This window comes from Eptatretus burgeri, unplaced genomic scaffold (assembly GCF_056783735.1).
Source record: "Eptatretus burgeri isolate ZD-2024b unplaced genomic scaffold, Ebu_testis_v1 Ebu_testis_scaffold_64, whole genome shotgun sequence".
Lineage (NCBI taxonomy): Eukaryota > Metazoa > Chordata > Myxini > Myxiniformes > Myxinidae > Eptatretus > Eptatretus burgeri.
The window spans coordinates 35348-58092 of record NW_028222014.1 but is presented as its reverse complement, the minus strand read 5'-3'; the positions used below and the strand labels follow the sequence as shown (position 1 = coordinate 58092).

The 22745-nt window shown below is 34.7% G+C and overlaps 1 protein-coding gene and 1 non-coding gene across 2 annotated transcripts in view; both read left to right on the top strand.

Moving 5' to 3' along the window:
- LOC147007638 (uncharacterized) overlaps positions 1 to 22745 on the top strand; it is an 87004-nt gene that overhangs the window by 37174 nt on the left and 27085 nt on the right. The gene's annotated exons all lie outside the window — the stretch shown is intronic.
- On the top strand, positions 6900 to 7018 carry LOC147007639 (5S ribosomal RNA). Its single transcript, XR_015054051.1, has one exon. It is a non-coding gene; the product is annotated as a 5S ribosomal RNA (ribosomal RNA).

Sequence of the window (22745 nt, the reverse complement as noted above, 5' to 3'; positions counted from 1 at the left end):
GCGATCTCACTACGTTTTGGTCACACACACACACACACACACACACACACACACACACACACACACACACACACACACACACACACACACACACACACACACACACACACACACACACACACACACACACACACACACACACGCACACACAGTCTAATTTGGCCAAATAAAAGTAAAATACCAGTTGATCGTCTGGAATTCTTTTCAAAAAGAAGAATCACTTTTTATTTGTTATTTGTTATTATTTATTTTTTTCAAAATGCCCACCGGCTTTTTGTACCGGACAAATTATGTACCCAACATGCCATTTAGTTTTTTTTTTACCTCACCACCCCCTCATAAAAATTACATGACTCACGTTCCAAACAAATATGACGTGGGTCATGTGCCTGACACGTCATACACACACTCACTTACCTGTTGAGGATGCAATGCACAGTGCTGAACAAATATATAATAAATGTATCGCGAATTTTTTTTTCAAAACTACACACTTCGTGCAGTTAAAATGATTAACTCTGCCATCCTTCTTTATACATCTGCAGATCTACATTTAATACACAGATGTATCTGTGTGGGATGTGGACTCGCCAGCGCTCCCTGGTCCAAGTGCCCTCGAGCGAAATCGGAGAAAACATCACATTGCGCGTGTCACCCGTCAAGAACTGTTCCCGTATTCCACGGCTTCAGGATTCATGAGTTCATGTCTGAATTTGCAAACAGATGAAAAGTATCTTCAAAAATGAAGCTTAAATATTGAAAATGATTTGTCGTGTTCACGCAATTTGTCCACATTCTACATTCTTCGCACAATTTGCAAGTTTTAAAACGAGACGTATTTTTCATCATTTCAATCGGAAGCCTGTACTGAATTTTACTGCAGCAGTTGTGAAGGAACTCACATTGACAGACATGGACACAGATCAGTATTGCTCGAAGATCGCACATGCAAACGGAAAACGGCAGTTAACAGAAGGGGACAGAACAGCTCTTGATGCTGCGGCTCGTTAGAAGCTATACAAACTTAATTTTGAGATTGGGGATGAGATCGATTCAATGAGGAGCTATAAAAACTGAATATCGACATCACGGAAATGATAGATACAATGAGAAGCTTTAAAAACTCAATATCTGCATTGGGAAAATGATCGATTCAATGAGAAGCTTTAAAAACTCAATATCGACATTGGGAAAATGATCGATTCAATGAGAAGCTTTAAAAACTCAATATCAACATTGGGGAAATGATCGATTCAATGAGAAGCTTTAAAAATTCAATATCGACATTGGGGAAATGATCGATTCAATGAAAAGGTATAAAAACTCAATATCGACATTGGGGAGATGATCGATTCAATGAAAAGCTATAAAAACTCAATATTGACATTGGGAAAATGATTGATTCAATGAGAAGCTATAAAATCTTAACATTGACATTGGGAAAATGATTGATTCAATGAAATGCAATAAAAACTCAATGTCAACAATTGGGAAAATGATAGATTCAAAGAAAAGCTATAAAAACTCAATATTGACATTGGGAAAATGATCGATTCAATGAAAAGCAATAAAAACTCAATATCTAAATTGGGAAAATGATCGATTCAATGAGAAGCTCTAATAACTCAATATCAACATTGGGAAAATGATAGTTTCAATAAGAAGCTTAAAACACTCAATATTGACATTGTGGAAATGATCGATTCAATGAAAAGCAAAAAAAACCCAATATTGACATTGTGGAAATGATCGATTCAATTTGGAGCTTTAAAAACTCAATATCTACATTGCGGAAATAATAGTTTCAATGAGAAGCTATAAAAACTCAATATCGACATGGAAAAATGGTCCATTCAATGAAAAGCTCTAAAAACTCAATATCTACACTGGGGAAATGATCGATTCAATGTAAAGCTGTAAAAACTCAATATCAACATTGGGGAAATGATCGATTCAATGAGAAGCTATAAAAAGTCAATATCAACATTGGAAAAATGATCGATTCAATGAAAAGCGAAAAAACTCAATATCTACATGGGGTAAATGATCGATTCAATGAGAAGCTATAAAAACTCAATATCTACATTGGCGAAATGAGCGATTCATTGAGAAGCTTTAAAAACTCAAGATCCACATTGGGAAAATGATTCCTTCAATGAAAGTTATAAAAACTCAATATCTACATTGGGAAAATGATCGATTCATTGAAAAGCTATAAAAACTCAATATCAACAATGGGAAAATGATCCATTCAAGGAAAAGCTATAAAAACTCAATATCGACACTGGAAAAATGATCCCTTCAATGAGAAGCTTTAAAAACTCAATATCAACATTGGAGAAATGTTCGATTCAATGAGAAGCTATAAAAACTCAACATCAACATTGGAAAAATGATCGATTAAATGAAAAGCGATAAAACTCAATATCTACATGGGGAAAATTATCGATTCAATGAGAAGCTATAAAAACTCAATATTGACATTGGGAAAATGATTGATTCAATGAAAAGCTATAAAAACTCAATATCTACATTGGGGAAATGATAGATTCAATGAGAAGCTTTAGAAACTCAATATCCACAATTGGGGAAATGATAGATTCAATGAAAAGCTATAAAAACTCAATATTGACATTGGGAAAATGATTGATTCAATGAAAAGCAATAAAAACTCAATATCTAAATTGGGGAAATGATAGATTCAATGAGAAGCTTTGAAAACTCAATATCGACATTGGAAAAATGATCCATTCAATGAAAAGCTAGAAAAACTCAATATCGACATGGAAAAATGATCCATTCAATGTAAAGCTACAATAACTCAATATCGACATTGGAAAAATGATCCATTCAATGAAAAGCTATAAAAACTCAATATCTACATTAGGAAATTGATCGATTCAATGTAAAGCCTTAAAAACGTGTTATCGACATTGGAAAAATGATCCATTCAATGAAAAGCTGTAAAAACTCAAAATCTACATTGGGGAAGTGATCGATTCAATGAGAAGCTATAAAAACTCAATATCGACATTGGAAAAATGATCTATTCAATGAAAAGCTATAAAAACTCAATATCTACATTGGGAAAATGATCGATAAAATGAGAAGCTTTAAAAACTCAATGTCTACAATTGGGAAAATGATAGATTCAAAGAAAAGCTATAAAAACTCAATATTGACATTGGGAAAATGATCGATTCAATGAAAAGCAATAAAAACTCAATATTTAAATTGGGAAAATGATCGATTCAATGAGAAGCTCTAAAAACTCAATATCAACATTGGGAAAATGATAGTTTCAATAAGAAGCTTTAAACACTCAATATTGACATTGTGGAAATGATCGATTCAATGAAAAGCAAAAAAAAACAATATTGACATTGTGGAAATGATCGATTCAATTTGGAGCTTTAAAAACTCAATATCTACATTGCGGAAATAATCGATTCAATGAGAAGCTATAAAAACTCAATATCGACATGGAAAAATGATCCATTCAATGTAAAGCTATAAAAACTCAATATCGACATTGGAAAAATGATCCATTCAATGAAAAGCTCTAAAAACTCAATATCTAAATTGGGGAAATGATCCATTCAATGAAAAGCGACAAAAATTCAATTTCAACCTTGGGAAAATAATCAATTCAAAGAATGGTGTTTGAGTTGTACATGAAGACATAGATTTTTAAGCAGTGCAAACCACTTCAATGTTTGGCGTGTCCTTCCTTCCATCAGCCCATGAAAAATGAAGAACCTTTCTCAAGGCCCAGTCACACCTTGACGTTTTCGCCAGCTTATGCCGATTTTTGGAAAATTTGTGTAAAACGCTGGTACGCGTCGAATACATTATGGGTAAGTTTTGATAACATTGAGAGCACGCTGAAAAACACTGCCATACGTTGTAGTACGCTGGCTTTAAATGTTGTACTTTTCGGTTGTCCTCAAATTTTCCATGCTTGAAATTTTAAGACTTATTCCAGCGCATGAGTCACACGTTCCGCATAACGCTGGCCATAAGTTGTAGGCACGTTACGCGATCGTTGACACACGTCGACACACGTAACTTGTGAGTTACTCATAAGTCGAAACACGTCGAGGTAATGTTTAGCGTACCCGAAACATTTCTAATCAATGAGTAATGTGTTGTCGGCACGTTACGCAATCGTTGACACACGTCGACACTCGTTACTTGAAATGGACTCATAAGTCGAAACATGTCAAGGTAATGGTTAGCGTCAGTGTTCCAGACTCCCTGGTTTTTTTTTATTTTTTATTTTCGTTATGACGGTGATGTTGACGCTTCGATTTCTTGTGCAGTTATAATATAATATAATTAAAAGGCTGCCGCTCAACGATTTAAATCATAACCGCACTAGAAATCGAACTGTCAACTTCACCTTCATTTTGAAGAAAATAAAAAACAGGGAGTCTGGAACACTGACGCGAACCATTACCTTGACGTGTTTCGACTTATGAGTACCTTACAAGTAACTTTTGTCGACGTGTGCCAACATTCGCATATCGTGCGTACAACTTATTCCCATCGCTTGCGGAACGTGTGTCATACGGCAAGTACGTCGTAAAATGTTTAACACGTTTATAATTACAAGACGTACTCCACTTAATATGACGTATGATAGCGTACTTTAGCGTTCTATTCACGAATACCAAACTTACCCATACCGTATTCGACGTGCGCCAGCGTTTTCGACGCATTTTTCAGAGGTCGCCATACGCTGGCAAGATCGCCAAGATGTGACTGCGATGTTGACACTTCAATTTCTCCGGCGGTTATGATTTAAATCGTTGTGCGTTAACCTTTTAATAGGCTACGTCATGTCATCGTCGGCGAAACGTGCAGCGCGCTATGCATAAGTTAGACTATCGTTGGGCATAGTTTGTGAACGCCGACAACAGGCTAAGCATTCGTTGGTAAAATTATCTAGAAGACAACGAAACGTTCTGTGTCCGTTACTAGTATGTTATGCATATGACCAACTCGTGATGAATACGTCCGAATCTTAAAAAAAAACATCAAAGTTCAACGTAAGCCAGCATTTTACATACATTTTGATACGTTGACATTGCTGGCTAAAACGTCAAGGTGTAACTGGGCCTTAACCCACCGTGTTTTGTTTGTTTCTAATTTGTTGTTGTTTCGTTTTTCTTGTGTTGTTGTTTCGTTTTTTTGTATTATTGTTTATCTTGGATCGGGATGGTAAGGACACCCTGCCTGTTGGGGAAGTAACAGTCAGTCCTCCATGGGGCGACTTTTTAACGGTGCAGCCGTTTCAAAGCGCAGCTTGACACTCATGTGATTTTTTTTTTTTTGGGGGGGGGGTTTGCAAAAGAACAAACAAGAAAAAAAAAGTCCATGGCCCAGTGCCATTGGAATGATCCCAGGAACAGTATATCGCCATGATGTATTTTTTGATGCACATGTACGTATGTTTTTGCATCATGTATGTGCATCGGGTTATTTTAACATGAAATAAGCAAAGCCTCGAAAAGAATGAAACACGTTGGGTGAGAGGGTTTCTTCTTCTTCATTATGGTTCCGGTGTCGGCTTGAGTGTACGTTAAACACAAACAAATTTTTATCTCCCGAACATTCATTTGGATAGGTAGGGGACATTTATAGCAAGGTAGGGGACATGTATAGCAAGGTAGGGGACATGTATAGCAAGGTAGGGAACATGTATAGCAAGGTAGGGGACATGTATACCAAGGTAGGGGACATGTATAGCAAGGTAGGGAACATGTATAGCAACCCAGGTCAAAAAACCAGTAAAGACCAGTAGCTTACTGGTCAACTGGTACCAGTTGAAAACCAGTAGCCAACTGGTACCAGTAAAGCCAGTTGGTTTCTTACTGGTTTTAATATGGAAATTGGAATAGAGTGATATATTACCAGTTGAAATACATGTATTTAACTAACTGGTATCAACTGGGACCAGTACATTGTAACTGGTATCAACTGGGAGACCAGTACATTGCAACTGGTATCAACTGGGACCAGTACATTGCAACTGGTATCAACTGGAACCAGTAAGACTTTAACTGGTACAAATATGAGCTACTGGTTTTTTCAACTGGGAAATTGGAATTCTGACTGAATTTAACTGGTACCAGTTGAAACCAATAGAGACCAGTTAAAGACCAATTAGAACCAATAGAGACCAGTTGAAAATGTGTACTGGTTTTAACTGGTTTTTCGACCTGGGAAGGTCGGGGACATGTTTTGCAAGGTAGGGGACATGTTTTGCAAGGTCGGGGACATGTATAACAAGGTAGGGAACATGTATAGCAAGGTAGGGAACATGTATAGCAAGGTCAGGGACATGTTTTGCAAGGTTGGGGACATGTATAACAATGTTAGGGGACATGTGTAGTGACAAAATACAGCACAGACAAACAATCATGGTGCAGACTTGATGGGCCGAAGGACCTCCTCCTGCGTTGAAGTTCCTTGAAAGGAAACTCATTATATTGCGTGTTTTTAAAAAATGTTTTTATAAGTGTTGTATCTTCCACATATTGTTCCATTGAACTCGTCAATGGGATTGTGAGAAAAACTGACGTTGTGTTGGAGTTCCAGAAGGAGTGAGTGCTGTTTTGCAGTGAAACTCCTGATTTGTTCGTGTTTGCAATAATTCCTCTCCAATAGATTTACGTCTGAACAACCGCAGTGTTGGAAGGAACGAAACGATTGTTCACTGGTCAATCATCTTGTGATGTTGCCGCTTCTTCTTCTTCAGGTTTTATTTTTATGTGAATATGTATTTTTCATTATGACGGCATCTGTGAAGGATCTGAAAAGCCAAAATGATTTCCCTCCTTGTGTTTACTTTGCTAATTTTCAACCTCATGAAGCTAGAATGACGAGTTGTTGTTGCCTACGATCATACCACCCTGAATACGCCCGATCTCGTCCGATCTCGGAAGCTAAGCAGGTTCGGGCCCGGTTAGTACCTGGATGGGAGACCGCCTGGGAACACCGGGTGTTGTAGGCTTTTTGTCCTGCAGGGGGAGTCACCCTTTGTTTTCCCTCATCCACGAATGACAATTAATCGTTTTATTTTAATCGCAACAAAACACTCTCTTCATTCCCCTTCACGTTTATATAACTGGGTAAAGAAGTGAGTTTGTGATTCTCCTGAATCTGGTTTAATTGTGAAAACACAAACTTTCCTCCTGTGTTTGGTGATTTTTTTCAAGGAAAGTTTCTTCCCAAGGACTTCAAAACACATTGAAATAATATCTTTCATCATCGTCGTTAAAATCCCCAACAACCGTGTTTGTGAATTAATGGAGCAGAAAACGCAGAGAAACGTCTCCACACCCTCATCTTGCTGATATTTCCACACCCTCACTCGCACACACCGCGATGACAACCAGAAAACAAGTTCTTATTCTCACCGTGGAAAGAACTTGGAATTGCAATTAAAACGAAAGAGCACGGACAAACAACCATAGGTTGGCAATCCAATCAAAGCGCAGCCTTGATGGACCGAATATGCTTGGTGTTGGCTTAATGGTTGGAGTGATGGGCTTGGGATCTGAGGGTCCCAAGTTCAAATCCCACTCGGCTGTTGAATTAATACCAGGTGGGGTTGACTCTGTCTGTCATCCTTCTGAGGTCGGCAAAAGGAGTGGAAGCTTGCTGGGATCCTGTGTCGGAGTAGCGACCCGTCCAGGATTGTGTCCAATTGCCAAGGAATCTACTTCGGCAGCACCAACGCCCTGCACAGAGTATGGTCCCATTGGATGGATGGATGGATCGGCCTAATGGTCTCCGCTTGATTTAAATTCCTTGTAAGGCCTTAGTTATTTTATAACTTGGTTTACAAATCCGCCGACGTTATATTTGCCAAAATGAAATATAAATATAAAACAAATTTTTAGCCTTTTATATTTATAAATTTCACGCCGAAGGTGCAAAAGTTCCAAAACCCGAAATGTAAATGTCGGTATTTATTTTCAAAATATAATTTTGCACTCGCACCAAAATGCTGAGTCCCCTTTAACCAAGCTGTGCAGTCGTCTTCGGTCATGGCATCTGAGTAGCGGCCAGCATGGTTCAGATTGACTGTGGTTTCTGGGGCGAAAGTGATTGTGGAGAAGTATGTCGGCGGTATAAATTCGAGTGACTGTATTGGTGATTTAATCACGCAACATCTTCACGACGAATATTCTGGCCGAACAATTGCATCAATTCAGTGCAGCAGCAGGGATGATTCGCAGGCGACTCTCGATCGTGCCGATTTTGGTTCCATCGAAAGTTGTACACCGCTGTTCGTATTGAAAGATTTTGGTGCCATATACCTCAAAGTTTCCCTGCGAGATGCTGATATTCAGCCTTCAACGGACCAGAAATCAGCCTTTGATGTGCTGATGGGGATGGGGGAGGCGGAACGATCAGACGCCTGCTGAAAAGTAAAAGCTGGATTGACCGTTTTGAGCGTGTTGACTCCGAGCAGACACCTTTTTAATCATATCCTGCACTATGCACTGGTGTGCACGCACACATCTACTAGTTGGACAGTCATTTTCTCAGCATTGTTTCCATTTGTTTGATGATCGAACAGGTTTCTATGGAAACACATGCCAGACTATATTGTAAAAACAAGTTTTTGTCCTTATTTATTGTTTTTCACATCAGATGATACGGTGAACATGGGCATCCTGCATTTGAATGGTCTACCATCTTCAATGTTTTCTTAGATCCTCCTGGTCCGGGATTTATATTCCCTTTTTCCATGTCTTTTCCATGGAACATCCGAAAAAAAATCATAAAAATATATGATTTCGAAAAATTGAAATTATATTTATATTTATATTTCGACCAACCGACCCTACATTTTCGCTGAAGAACTGTGTAAACCAAGTTATAAAATAACTAAGGCCTAAGGGAGATCGTGTTCATTTAATGATGCCAAAAGCACGTTGCTCACATGACATGCACTGCTGGGGACATCCAGTGAAATGTTTCAAGTGAAACGCCTGGTGGGTTCACACATGGAACATCGCATAAGCTCTGCTGGCTCATTATCCAGCGATCTCAATACCTTTTGGTTACACACACACACACACACACACACACACACACACACACACACACACACACACACACACACACACACACACACACACACACACACACACACACACACACACACACACTCACACACAGTCTAATTTGGCCAAATAAAAGTAAAATACCAGTTGATCGTCTGGAATTCTTTTAAAAAAGAAGAATCACTTTTTATTTGTTATTTGTTATTATTTATTTTTTTCAAAATGCCCGCCGGCTTTTAGTACCGGAAAATTATGTACCCAACATGTCATTTAGTTTTTTTTTACCTCACTATCCCCTCATAAAAATTACATGACTCACGTTCCAAACAAATATGACGTGGGTCATTTGCCTGACACGTCACACACACACTCACTAACCTGTTTAGGATACAATACACAGTGCTGAACAAATATATAACAAATGTATCGCGAATTTTTTTTGAAAAACTACACACTTCTTGCAAGTTAAAATGATTGACTCTGCCATCCTTCTTTATACATCTGCAGATCTACATTTAATACACAGATTTATCTGTGTGGGATGTGGACTCGCCAGCGCTCCCTGGTCCAAGTGCCCTCGAGCGAAATCGGAGAAAACATCACATTGCGCGTGTCGCCCGTCAAGAACTGTTCCCGTATTCCACGGCTTCAGGATTCAGGACACATATCAGTATTGCTCGAAGATCGCACATGGAAACGGAAAACGGCAGTTAACAGAAGGGGACAGAACAGCTCTTGATGCTGCGGCTCGTTTGAAGCTATACAAACTTAATTTTGAGATTGGGGATGAGATCGATTCAATGAGGAGCTATAAAAACTGAATATCGACATCACGGAAATGATAGATTCAATGAGAAGCTTTAAAAACTCAATATCAACATTGGGGAAATGATCGATTCAATGAGAAGCTTTAAAAATTCAATATCGACATTGGGGAAATGATCGATTCAATGAAAAGGTATAAAAACTCAATATCGACATTGGGGAGATGATCGATTCAATGAAAAGCTCTAAAAACTCAATATCGACATTGGGGAGATGATTGATTCAATGAAAAGCAATAAAAACTCAACATCTACATTGGGGAAATGATAGATTCAATGAGAAGCTTTGAAAACTCAATATCTACAATTGGGGAAATGATAGATTCAATGAAAAGGTATAAAAACTCAATATCTACATAGGGGAAATGATGGATTCAATGAGAAGCTTTAAAAACACAATATCTACATTGGGAAAGTGATCGCTTCAATGAAAAGTTATAAAAACTCAATATCTACATTGGGAAAATGATCCATTCAATGAAAAGCTATAAAAACTCAATATCGACATTGGAAAAATTATCGATTCAATGAAAAGCTATAAAAACTCAATATCTACATTGGGAAAATGATCGATGTAATGAGAAGCTTTAAAAACTCAATACTACAATTGGGAAACTGATATATTCAATGAAAATCTATAAAAACTCAATATTGACATTGGAAAAATTATCCGTTCAATGAAAAGCTATAAAAACTCAATATCTACATTGGAAAAATGATCCATTCAATGAAAAGCGATAAAACCTCAATATCTACATTGGGAAAATGATCGATGTAATGAGAAGCTTTAAAAACTCAATACTACAATTGGGAAACTGATAGATTCAATGAAAACCTATAAAAACTCAATATTGACATTGGGAAAATGATCGATTCAATGAAAAGCAATAAAACTCAATATCGACATTGGGGAGATGATCGATTCAATGTGAAGCTATAAAAAAAACTCAATATCCACATTGGGAAAGTGAACAATTCAATGAGAAGCTTAAAAACTCAATACTTCCAATTTGGAAAATGATCGATTCAATGAAAAGCTATAAAAACTCAATATTGACATTGGGAAAATGATCGATTCACTGATAAGCTTTAAAAACTCAATATCCACATCGCGGAAATGATCGATTCAACGAGAAGCGATAAAAACTCAATATTGAAATTGGCAAAATGATTGATTCAATGAAAAGCTATAAAAACTCAACATCGACATCGGGGAAATGATCGATTCAATGAGAAGCTTTAAAAACTCAATATCTACATTGGGAAAATGATAGTTTCAATAAGAAGCTTTAAACACTCAATATTGACATTGTGGAAATGATCGATTCAATTAGGAGCTTTAAAAACTCAACATCGACATTGCGGAAATGATCGATTCAATGAGAAGCTTTAAAAACTCAATATCTACATTGCGGAAATAATCGATTCAATGAGAAGCTATAAAAACTCAATATCTGCATTGAGGAAATGATCGATTCAATGAGAAGCTATAAAAACTCAATATCGACATCGCGGAAATGATCGATTTAATGAGGAGCAATAAAAACTCAATATCTACATTGGGGAAATGATAGATTCAATGAGAAGTTTTAAAAACTCAATATCTACATTGGGAAAGTGAACAATTCAATGAGAAGCTTTAAAACTCAATATCTCCAATTGGGAAAATGATCGATTCAATGAAAAGCGATAAAAACTCAATATCAACATTGGGGAAATGATCGATTCAATGAGAAGCTTTAAAAATTCAATATCGACATTGGGGAAATGATCGATTCAATGAAAAGCTATAAAAACTCAATATTGACATTGGGAAAATGATTGATTCAATGAGAAGCTAAAAAACTTAATATTGACATTGGGAAAATGATTGATTCAATGAAAAGCAATAAAAACTCAATATCTACATTGTGGAAATGAGAGATTCAATGATAAGCTTTGAAAACTCAATATCTACAATTGGGGAAATGATAGATTCAATGAAAAGCTATAAAAACTCAATATTGGTATTGGGAAAATGATTGATTCAATGAGAAGCTATAAAAACTCAATGGCGACATCGTGGAAATGATTGATTCAATGAAAAGCTTTAAAAACTCAATATCAACATTGGGGAAATGATCGATTCAATGAGAAGGTTTAAAAACTAAATATCTCCATTGGGAAAGTGATCGCTTCAATGAAAAGTTATAAAAACTCAATATCTACATTGGGAAAATGATCGATTCAATGAAAAGCTATAAAAACTCAATATCTACATTGGAAAAATTATCCATTCAATGAAAAGCTATAAAAACTCAATATCTGCATTGGAAAAATGATCCATTCATTGAAAAGCGATAAAAACTCAATATCTACATTGGGAAAATGATCGATATAATGAGAAGCTTTGAAAACTCAATATCTACAATTGGGAAACTGATAGATTCAATGAAAACCTATAAAAACTCAATATTGACATTGGGAAAATGATCGATTCAATGAAAAGCAATAAAAACTCAATATCTCCATTGGGGAAATGATAGATTCAATGAGAAGCTTTGAAAACTCAATATCTACATTGGCGGAACTGATCAATTAAATGAGAAGCGATAAAAACTCAAGGTTGATATCGTGGAAATGATCGATTCAATGAGAAGCTTTAAAAACTCATTATCTACATTGGGAAAATGATTGCTTCAATGAAAAGCTATAAAATCTCAATATCTGCATTGGAAAAATGATCCATTCAATGAAAAGCGATAAAAACTCAATATCTACATTGGGAAAATGATCGATGTAATGAGAAGCTTTAAAAACTCAATACTACAATTGGGAAACTGATAGATTCAATGAAAACCTATAAAAACTCAATATTGACATTGGGAAAATGATCGATTCAATGAAAAGCAATAAAACTCAATATCGACATTGGGGAGATGATCGATTCAATGTGAAGCTATAAAAAAACTCAATATCCACATTGGGAAAGTGAACAATTCAATGAGAAGCTTAAAAACTCAATACTTCCAATTGGGAAAATGATCGATTCAATGAAAAGCTATAAAAACTCAATATTGACATTGGGAAAATGATCGATTCACTGATAAGCTTTAAAAACTCAATATCCACATCGCGGAAATGATCGATTCAACGAGAAGCGATAAAAACTCAATGTCGACATCGCGGAAATGATCGATTCAATGAGAAGCTTTAAAAACTCAATATCTTCATTGGGGAAATGATCGATTCAATGAGAAGCTTTAGAAACTCAATATCTACAATTGGGGAAATGATAGATTCAATGAAAAGCTAAGAAATACTCAATATTGAAATTGGCAAAATGATTGATTCAATGAAAAGCTATAAAAACTCAACATCGACATCGGGGAAATGATCGATTCAATGAGAAGCTTTAAAAACTCAATATCTACATTGCGAAAATGATAGTTTCAATAAGAAGCTTTAAACACTCAATATTGACATTGTGGAAATGATCGATTCAATTAGGAGCTTTAAAAACTCAACATCGACATTGCGGAAATGATCGATTCAATGAGAAGCTTTAAAAACTCAATATCTACATTGCGGAAATAATCGATTCAATGAGAAGCTATAAAAACTCAATATCTGCATTGAGGAAATGATCGATTCAATGAGAAGCTATAAAAACTCAATATCGACATCGCGGAAATGATCGATTTAATGAGGAGCAATAAAAACTCAATATCTACATTGGGGAAATGATAGATTCAATGGGAAGTTTTAAAAACTCAATATCTACATTGGGAAAGTGAACAATTCAATGAGAAGCTTTAAAACTCAATATCTCCAATTGGGAAAATGATCGATTCAATGAAAAGCGATTAAAAACTCAATATCAACATTGGGGAAATGATCGATTCAATGAGAAGCTTTAAAAATTCAATATCGACATTGGGGAAATGATCGATTCAATGAAAAGGTATGAAAACTCAATATCAACATTGGGGAGATGATCGATTCAATGAAAAGCAATAAAAACTCAATATTGACATTGGGAAAATGATTGATTCAATGAGAAGCTAAAAAACTTAACATTGACATTGGGAAAATGATTGATTCAATGAAAAGCAATAAAAACTCAATATCTACATTGTGGAAATGAGAGATTCAATGATAAGCTTTGAAAACTCAATATCTACAATTGGGGAAATGATAGATTCAATGAAAAGCTATAAAAACTCAATATTGATATTGGGAAAATGATTGATTCAATGAGAAGCTATAAAAACTCAATGGCGACATCGTGGAAATGATTGATTCAATGAAAAGCTTTAAAAACTCAATATCAACATTGGGGAAATGATCGATTCAATGAGAAGCTTTAAAAACTAAATATCTCCATTGGGAAAGTGATCGCTTCAATGAAAAGTTATAAAAACTCAATATCTACATTGGGAAAATGATCGATTCAATGAAAAGCTTTAAAAACTCTATCTACATTGGAAAAATTATCCATTCAATGAAAAGCTATAAAAACTCAATATCTCCATTGGGGAAATGATAGATTCAATGAGAAGCTTTGAAAACTCAATATCTACATTGGCGGAACTGATCAATTAAATGAGAAGCGATAAAAACTCAAGGTTGATATCGTGGAAATGATCGATTCAATGAAAAGCTTTAAAAACTCATTATCTACATTGGGAAAATGATTGCTTCAATGAAAAGCTATAAAATCTCAATATCTGCATTGGAAAAATGATCCATTCAATGAAAAGCGATAAAAACTCAATATCTACATTGGGAAAATGATCGATGTAATGAGAAGCTTTAAAAACTCAATACTACAATTGGGAAACTGATAGATTCAATGAAAACCTATAAAAACTCAATATTGACATTGGGAAAATGATCGATTCAATGAAAAGCAATAAAACTCAATATCGACATTGGGGAGATGATCGATTCAATGTGAAGCTATAAAAAACTCAATATTCACATTGGGAAAGTGAACAATTCAATGAGAAGCTTAAAAACTCAATACTTCCAATTGGGAAAATGATCGATTCAATGAAAAGCTATAAAAACTCAATATTGACATTGGGAAAATGATCGATTCACTGATAAGCTTTAAAAACTCAATATCCACATCGCGGAAATGATCGATTCAACGAGAAGCGATAAAAACTCAATGTCGACATCGCGGAAATGATCGATTCAATGAGAAGCTTTAAAAACTCAATATCTTCATTGGGGAAATGATCGATTCAATGAGAAGCTTTAGAAACTCAATATCTACAATTGGGGAAATGATAGATTCAATGAAAAGCTAAGAAATACTCAATATTGAAATTGGCAAAATGATTGATTCAATGAAAAGCTATAAAAACTCAACATCGACATCGGGGAAATGATCGATTCAATGAGAAGCTTTAAAAACTCAATATCTACATTGCGAAAATGATAGTTTCAATAAGAAGCTTTAAACACTCAATATTGACATTGCGGAAATGATCGATTCAATTAGGAGCTTTAAAAACTCAACATCGACATTGCGGAAATGATCGATTCAATGAGAAGCTTTAAAAACTCAATATCTACATTGCGGAAATAATCGATTCAATGAGAAGCTATAAAAACTCAATATCTGCATTGAGGAAATGATCGATTCAATGAGAAGCTATAAAAACTCAATATCGACATCGCGGAAATGATCGATTTAATGAGGAGCAATAAAAACTCAATATCTACATTGGGGAAATGATAGATTCAATGAGAAGTTTTAAAAACTCAATATCTACATTGGGAAAGTGAACAATTCAATGAGAAGCTTTAAAACTCAATATCTCCAATTGGGAAAATGATCGATTCAATGAAAAGCGATTAAAAACTCAATATCAACATTGGGGAAATGATCGATTCAATGAGAAGCTTTAAAAATTCAATATCGACATTGGGGAAATGATCGATTCAATGAAAAGGTATGAAAACTCAATATCAACATTGGGGAGATGATCGATTCAATGAAAAGCTATAAAAACTCTATATTGACATTGGGAAAATGATTGATTCAATGAGAAGCTAAAAAACTTAACATTGACATTGGGAAAATGATTGATTCAATGAAAAGCAATAAAAACTCAATATCTACATTGTGGAAATGAGAGATTCAATGATAAGCTTTGAAAACTCAATATCTACAATTGGGGAAATGATAGATTCAATGAAAAGCTATAAAAACTCAATATTGATATTGGGAAAATGATTGATTCAATGAGAAGCTATAAAAACTCAATGGCGACATCGTGGAAATGATTGATTCAATGAAAAGCTTTAAAAACTCAATATCAACATTGGGGAAATGATCGATTCAATGAGAAGCTTTAAAAACTCAATATCAACATTGGGAAAGTGATCGCTTCAATGAAAAGTTATAAAAACTCAATATCTACATTGGGAAAATGATCGATTCAATGAAAAGCTTTAAAAACTCTATCTACATTGGAAAAATTATCCATTCAATGAAAAGCTATAAAAACTCAATATCTGCATTGGAAAAATGATCCATTCATTGAAAAGCGATAAAAACTCAATATCTACATTGGGAAAATGATCGATATAATGAGAAGCTTTGAAAACTCAATATCTACAATTGGGAAACTGATAGATTCAATGAAAACCTATAAAAACTCAATATTGACATTGGGAAAATGATCGATTCAATGAAAAGCAATAAAAACTCAATATCTCCATTGGGGAAATGATAGATTCAATGAGAAGCTTTTAAAACTCAATATCTACATTGGCGGAACTGATCAATTAAACGAGAAGCTATAAAAACTCAATGTTGATATCGTGGAAATGATCGATTCAATGAGAAGCTTTAAAAACTCATTATCTACATTGGGAAAATGATTGCTTCAATGAAAAGCTATAAAATCTCAATATCTGCATTGGGAAAATGATCGATTCAATGAAAAGCGAGAAAAACTCAATATCTCCATTCGACAAATGATCCATTCAATGAAAAGCGAGAAAAACTCAATGTCGACATTGGAAAAATGATCGATTCAATGAAAAACTATAAAAACTCAATCTCTGCATTAGGGAAATGATAGATTCAATGAAAAGCTATACAAACTCAATATCGACATTGTGGAAATGATAGATTCAATGAGAAGCTTTGAAAACTCAATATCTGCAATTGGGGAAATGAGAGATTCAATGAAAAGCTATAAAAACTCAATATTGACATTGGGAAAATGATTGATTCAATGAGAAGCTTTAAAAACTCAATATCTACATTGGGAAAGTGATCGCTTCAATGAAAAGTTATAAAAACTCAATATCTACATTGGAAAAATGATCCATTCAATGAAAAGCTCAAAAACTCAATATCTACATTGGAAAAATGATCCATTCAATGAAAAGCGACAAAAACTCAATATCTACATTGGGAAAATGATCGATATAATGAGAAGCTTTAAAAACTCAATACGACAATTGGGAAACTGATAAATTCAATGAAAACCTATAAAAACTCAATACTACAATTGGGAAACTGATAGATTCAATGAAAAGCAATAAAAACTCAATATCGACATTGGGGAGATGATCGATTCAATGTGAAGCTATAAAAAACTCAATATCCACATTGGGAAAATGATCGATTCATTGAGAAGCTGTAAAAACTCAATATCTACATTGGGAAAATGATAGTTTCAATCAGAAGCTTTAAACACTCAATATTGACATTGTGGAAATGATCGATTCAATTAGGAGCTTTAAAAACTCAACATCGACATTGCGGAAATGATCGATTCAATGAGAAGCTTTAAAAACTCAATATCTACATTGGAAAACTGATCCATTCAATGAAAATCTACTAAAACTCAATATCTACATTGGGAAAATGATCGATTCAATGAAAAGCTAGAAAAACTCAATATCTACATTGGAAAAATGATCCATTCATTGAAAAGCTATAAAAACTCAATATCTACATTGGATATATGACCGATTCAATGAAAAGCTCAAAAACTCAACATTTACATTGGAAAAATGATCGATTGATTGAGAAACTTTAAAAACTCAAAATCTACATTGAGAAAATGATCGATTCGATGAAAAGCTATAAAAACTCAATATCTACATTGGAAAAATGATCCATTCAATGAAAAGATATAAAAACTCAATATCTACATTGGAAAAATGATCCATTCAATGAAAAGCAATAAAAACTCAATATTGACATTGGAAAAATGATCCATTCAATGAAAAGCTATAAAAACTCAATATCGACATTGGAAAAATGATCCATTTAATGAAAAGCTATAAAAACTCAATATCGACATTGGAAAAATGATCCATTCAATGAAAAGCTATAAAAACTCAATATCGACATTGGAAAAATGATCCATTTAATGAAAAGCTATAAAAACTCAATATCTACATTGGGAAAATGATCCATTCAATGAGAAGCTATAAAAACTCAATATTGACATTGGAAAAATGATCTTTTCAATGAGAAGCTATAAAAACTCAATATTGACATTGGAAAAATGATCGTTTCAATGAAAAGCTATAAAAACTCAATACGGCAAGTACATCTACATTGGGAAAATGATCGATATAATGAGAAGCTTTAAAAACTCAATATCTACAATTGGGAAAATGATCGATTCAATGAAAAGCTATAAAAACTCAATATCTACACTGGTGAAATGATCGATTCAATGAGAAGCTATAAAAACTCAATATCGACATTGGAAAAATGATCGATTCAATGAAAAGCTATAAAAACTCAATACGGCAACTACATCTACATTGGGAAAATGATCGATATAATGAGAAGCTTTAAAAACTCAATATCTACAATTGGGAAAATGATAGATTCAATAAAAAGCTATAAAAACTCAATATTGACATTGGGAAAATGATCTATTCAATGAAATGCAAAAAAACTCATTATCGACATTGGGAAAATGATCGATTCAATGAGAAGCTCCAAAAACTCAATATCAACATTGGGAAAATGATCGTTTCAATAAGAAGCTTTAAACACTCAATATTGACATTGTGGAAATGATCGATTCAATTAGGAGCTTTAAAAACTCAACATCTACATTGCGGAAATGATCGATTCAATGAGAAGCTTTAAAAACTCAATATCCACATTGTGGAAATAATCAATTCAATGAGAAGCGATAAAACTCAATATCTTCATTGGGGAAATGATCGATTCAATGAGAAGCGACAAAAACTCAATATCTACATTGGGGAAATGAAAGATTCAATGAGAAGCTTTCAAAACTCAATATCTCCAATTGGGAAAATGATCGATTCAATGAAAAGCTATAAAAACTCAATATTGACATTGGGAAAATTATCGATTTAATGAAAAGCAATAAAAACTCAATATCTACATTGGGGAAATGATAGATTCAATGAGAAGCTTTGAAAACTCAATATCTACATTGGCGAAAATGATCAATTAAATGAGAAGCTATAAAAACTCAATGTTGATATAGTGGAAATGATCGATTCAATGAGAAGCTTTAAAAACTCATTATCTACATTGGGAAAATGATTGCTTCAATGAGAAGCTTTAAAAACTCATTATCTACATTGGGAAAATGATTGCTTCAATGAAAAGCTATAAAAACTCAATATCTACATTGGAAAAATGATCCATTCAATGAAAAGCAATAAAAACTCAATATCTACATTGGAAAAATGATCCATTCAATGAAAAGCAATAAAAACTCAATATTGACATTGGAAAAATGATCCATTCAATGAAAAGCTATAAAAACTCAATATCGACATTGGAAAAATGATCCATTTAATGAAAAGCTATAAAAACGCAATATCTACATTGAGGAAATGATCCATTCAATGAAAAGCAATAAAAACTCAATATCGACATTGGAAAAATGATCCATTCAATGAAAAGCTATAAAAACTCAATATCGACATTGGAAAAATGATCCATTCAATGAAAAGCTATAAAAACGCAACATCTACATTGGGGAAATGATCGATTCAATGAGAAGCTATAAAAACTCAATATTGACATTGGAAAAATGATCCATTCAATGAAAAGCTATAAAAACTCAATATCGACATTGGAAAAATGATCGATTCAATGAAAACCTATAAAAACTCAATATCGTCATTGGAAAAATCATCCATTCAATGAAAAGCTATAAAAACTCATTCTCAACATTTGAAAAATGATCGATTCAATGAAAGGCCATAAAACTCAAAATCTTCATTGGGGGAAATGAGCGATTCAATGAGAAGCTATAAAAACTCAATATTGACATTGGAAAAATGATCGTTTCAATGAAAAGCTATAAAAACTCAATACGGCAAGTACATCTACATTGGGAAAATGATCGATATAATGAGAAGCTTTAAAAACTCAATATCTACAATTGGGAAAATGATCGATTCAAAGAAAAGCTATAAAAACTCAATATCTACATTGGGGAAATGATCGATTCAATGAGAAGCTATAAAAACTCAATATCGACATTGGGAAAATGATCGATTCAATGAGAAGCTCTAAAAACTCAATATCAACATTGGGAAAATGATCGTTTCAATAAGAAGCTTTAAACACTCAATATTGACATTGTGGAAATGATCGATTCAATTAGGAGCTTTAAAAACTCAACATCTACATTGCGGAAATGATCGATTCAATGAGAAGCTTTAAAAACTCAATATCCACATTGTGGAAATAATCAATTCAATGAGAAGCTATGAAAACTCAATATCTGCATTGAGGAAATGATCGATTCAATGAGAAGCTATAAAAACTCAATATCGACATCGCGGAAATGATCGATTCAATGAGAAGCGATAAAACTCAATATCTTCATTGGGGAAATGAAAGATTCAATGAGAAGCTTTCAAAACTCAATATCTACATTGGGAAAGTGAACAATTCAATGAGAAGCTTTAAAACTCAATACCTCCAATTGGGAAAATGATCGATTCAATGAAAAGCTATAAAAACTCAATATTGACATTGGGAAAATTATCGATTCAATGAAAAGCAATAAAAACTCGATATCGACATTGGAAAAATGATCTATTCAATGAAAGGCTATAAAAACTCAATGTCAACATTAAAAAAATGATCGATTCAATGAAAAGCTCAAAAACTCAATATTTACATTGGAAAAATGATCCATTCAATGAAAAGCTACGAAAATTCAATTTCAACCTTGGGAAAATGATCAATTCAAAGAATGGTGTTTGAGTCGTACATGAAGACATGGATTTTTAAGCAGTGCAAACCACTTCATTGTTTGGTGTGTCCTTCCTTCCATCAGCCCATGAAAAATGAAGAACCTTTCTAAAGGCCCAGTCACACCTTGACATTTTCGCCAGCTTATGCCGATTTTTGGAAAATTTGTGTAAAACGCTGGTACGCGTCGAATACGTTATGGGTAAGTTTTGATAACATTGAGAGCACGCTGAAAAACACTGACATATGTCGTAATAGCTGGCTTTAAATGTTGTACTTTTCGGTTGTCCTCAAATTTTCCATGCTTGAAATTTTAAGACTTATGCCAGCGCGTGAGTCACACGTTCCGCATAACGCTGGCCATAAGTTGTAGGCACGTTACGCGATCGTTGACACACGTCGACACACGTAACTTGTGAGTTACTCATAAGTCGAAACATGTCGAGGGAATGTTTATCGTACCCGAAACATTTCTAGTCAATGATTAATGTGTTGTCGGCACATTACGCGATCGTTGACACACGTCGACACACGTTACTTGAAAGGGACTCATAAGTCGAAACGCGTCAAGGTAATGGTTAGCGTCAGTGTTCCAGACTCCCTGGTTTTTTTATTTTTATTTTCGGTATGACGGTGATGTTGACGCTTCGATTTCTTGTGCAGTTATAATATAATATAATTAAAAGGCTGCCGCTCCAGGATTAAAATCATAACCGCACTCGAAATCGAAGTGTCAACTTCACCTTCATTTTGAAGAAAAAAAAACAGGGAGTCTGGAACACTGACGCGAAACATGACCTTGACATGTTTCAACTTATGAGTACCTTACAAGTAACTTTTGTCGATGCGTGCCAACGTTCGCATATCGTGCGTACAACTTATTCCCATCGCATGCGGAACGTGTGTCATACGGCAATTACGTCGTAAAATGTTTAACATGTTTATAATTACAAGACGTACTTCACTTAATATGACGTATGATAGCGTACTTTAGCGTTCTATTCACGAATACCAAACTTACACTAACCGTATTCGACGTGCGCCAGCGTTTTAGACGCATTTTTCAGAGGTCGCCATACGCTGGCAAGATCGCCAAGGTGTGACTGCGATGTTGACACTTCAATTTCTCCGGCGGTTATGATTTAAATCGTTGTGCGTTAGCCTTTTAATAGGCTACGTCACGTCATCGTCGGCGAAACGTGCAGCGCGCTATGCATAAGTTAGACTATCGTTGGGCATAGGTTGTGAACGCCGACAACAGGCTAAGCATTCGTTGGTAAAATTACCATCGCAGTTTCCATCGCCAGCTGTGAGACATAATTCAGCAAGTTAAAACTAATAGTTTCATATTTGAGAGCCTCCATGGGTCAAGGCAGACTCTGTGATCTTGCTCTGCTGAGTGTAGAAAGAGAAGAAACTGAAAAAAAAAACTGACTTTGAGCACATCATGGACCAATTTGCATCAGTGAAAGCAAGGAAGGTGCAGTTGTAATTTCCATGTGGTGCCATAATTTGTTAATTAAAAGATTAACGAGCTTGGGTTGTATTTTTGAGCTGATATCATGTTCAAGTTATTTAAAATACGGGTGTCAGATGTTTGGACAGGGGCGCAAT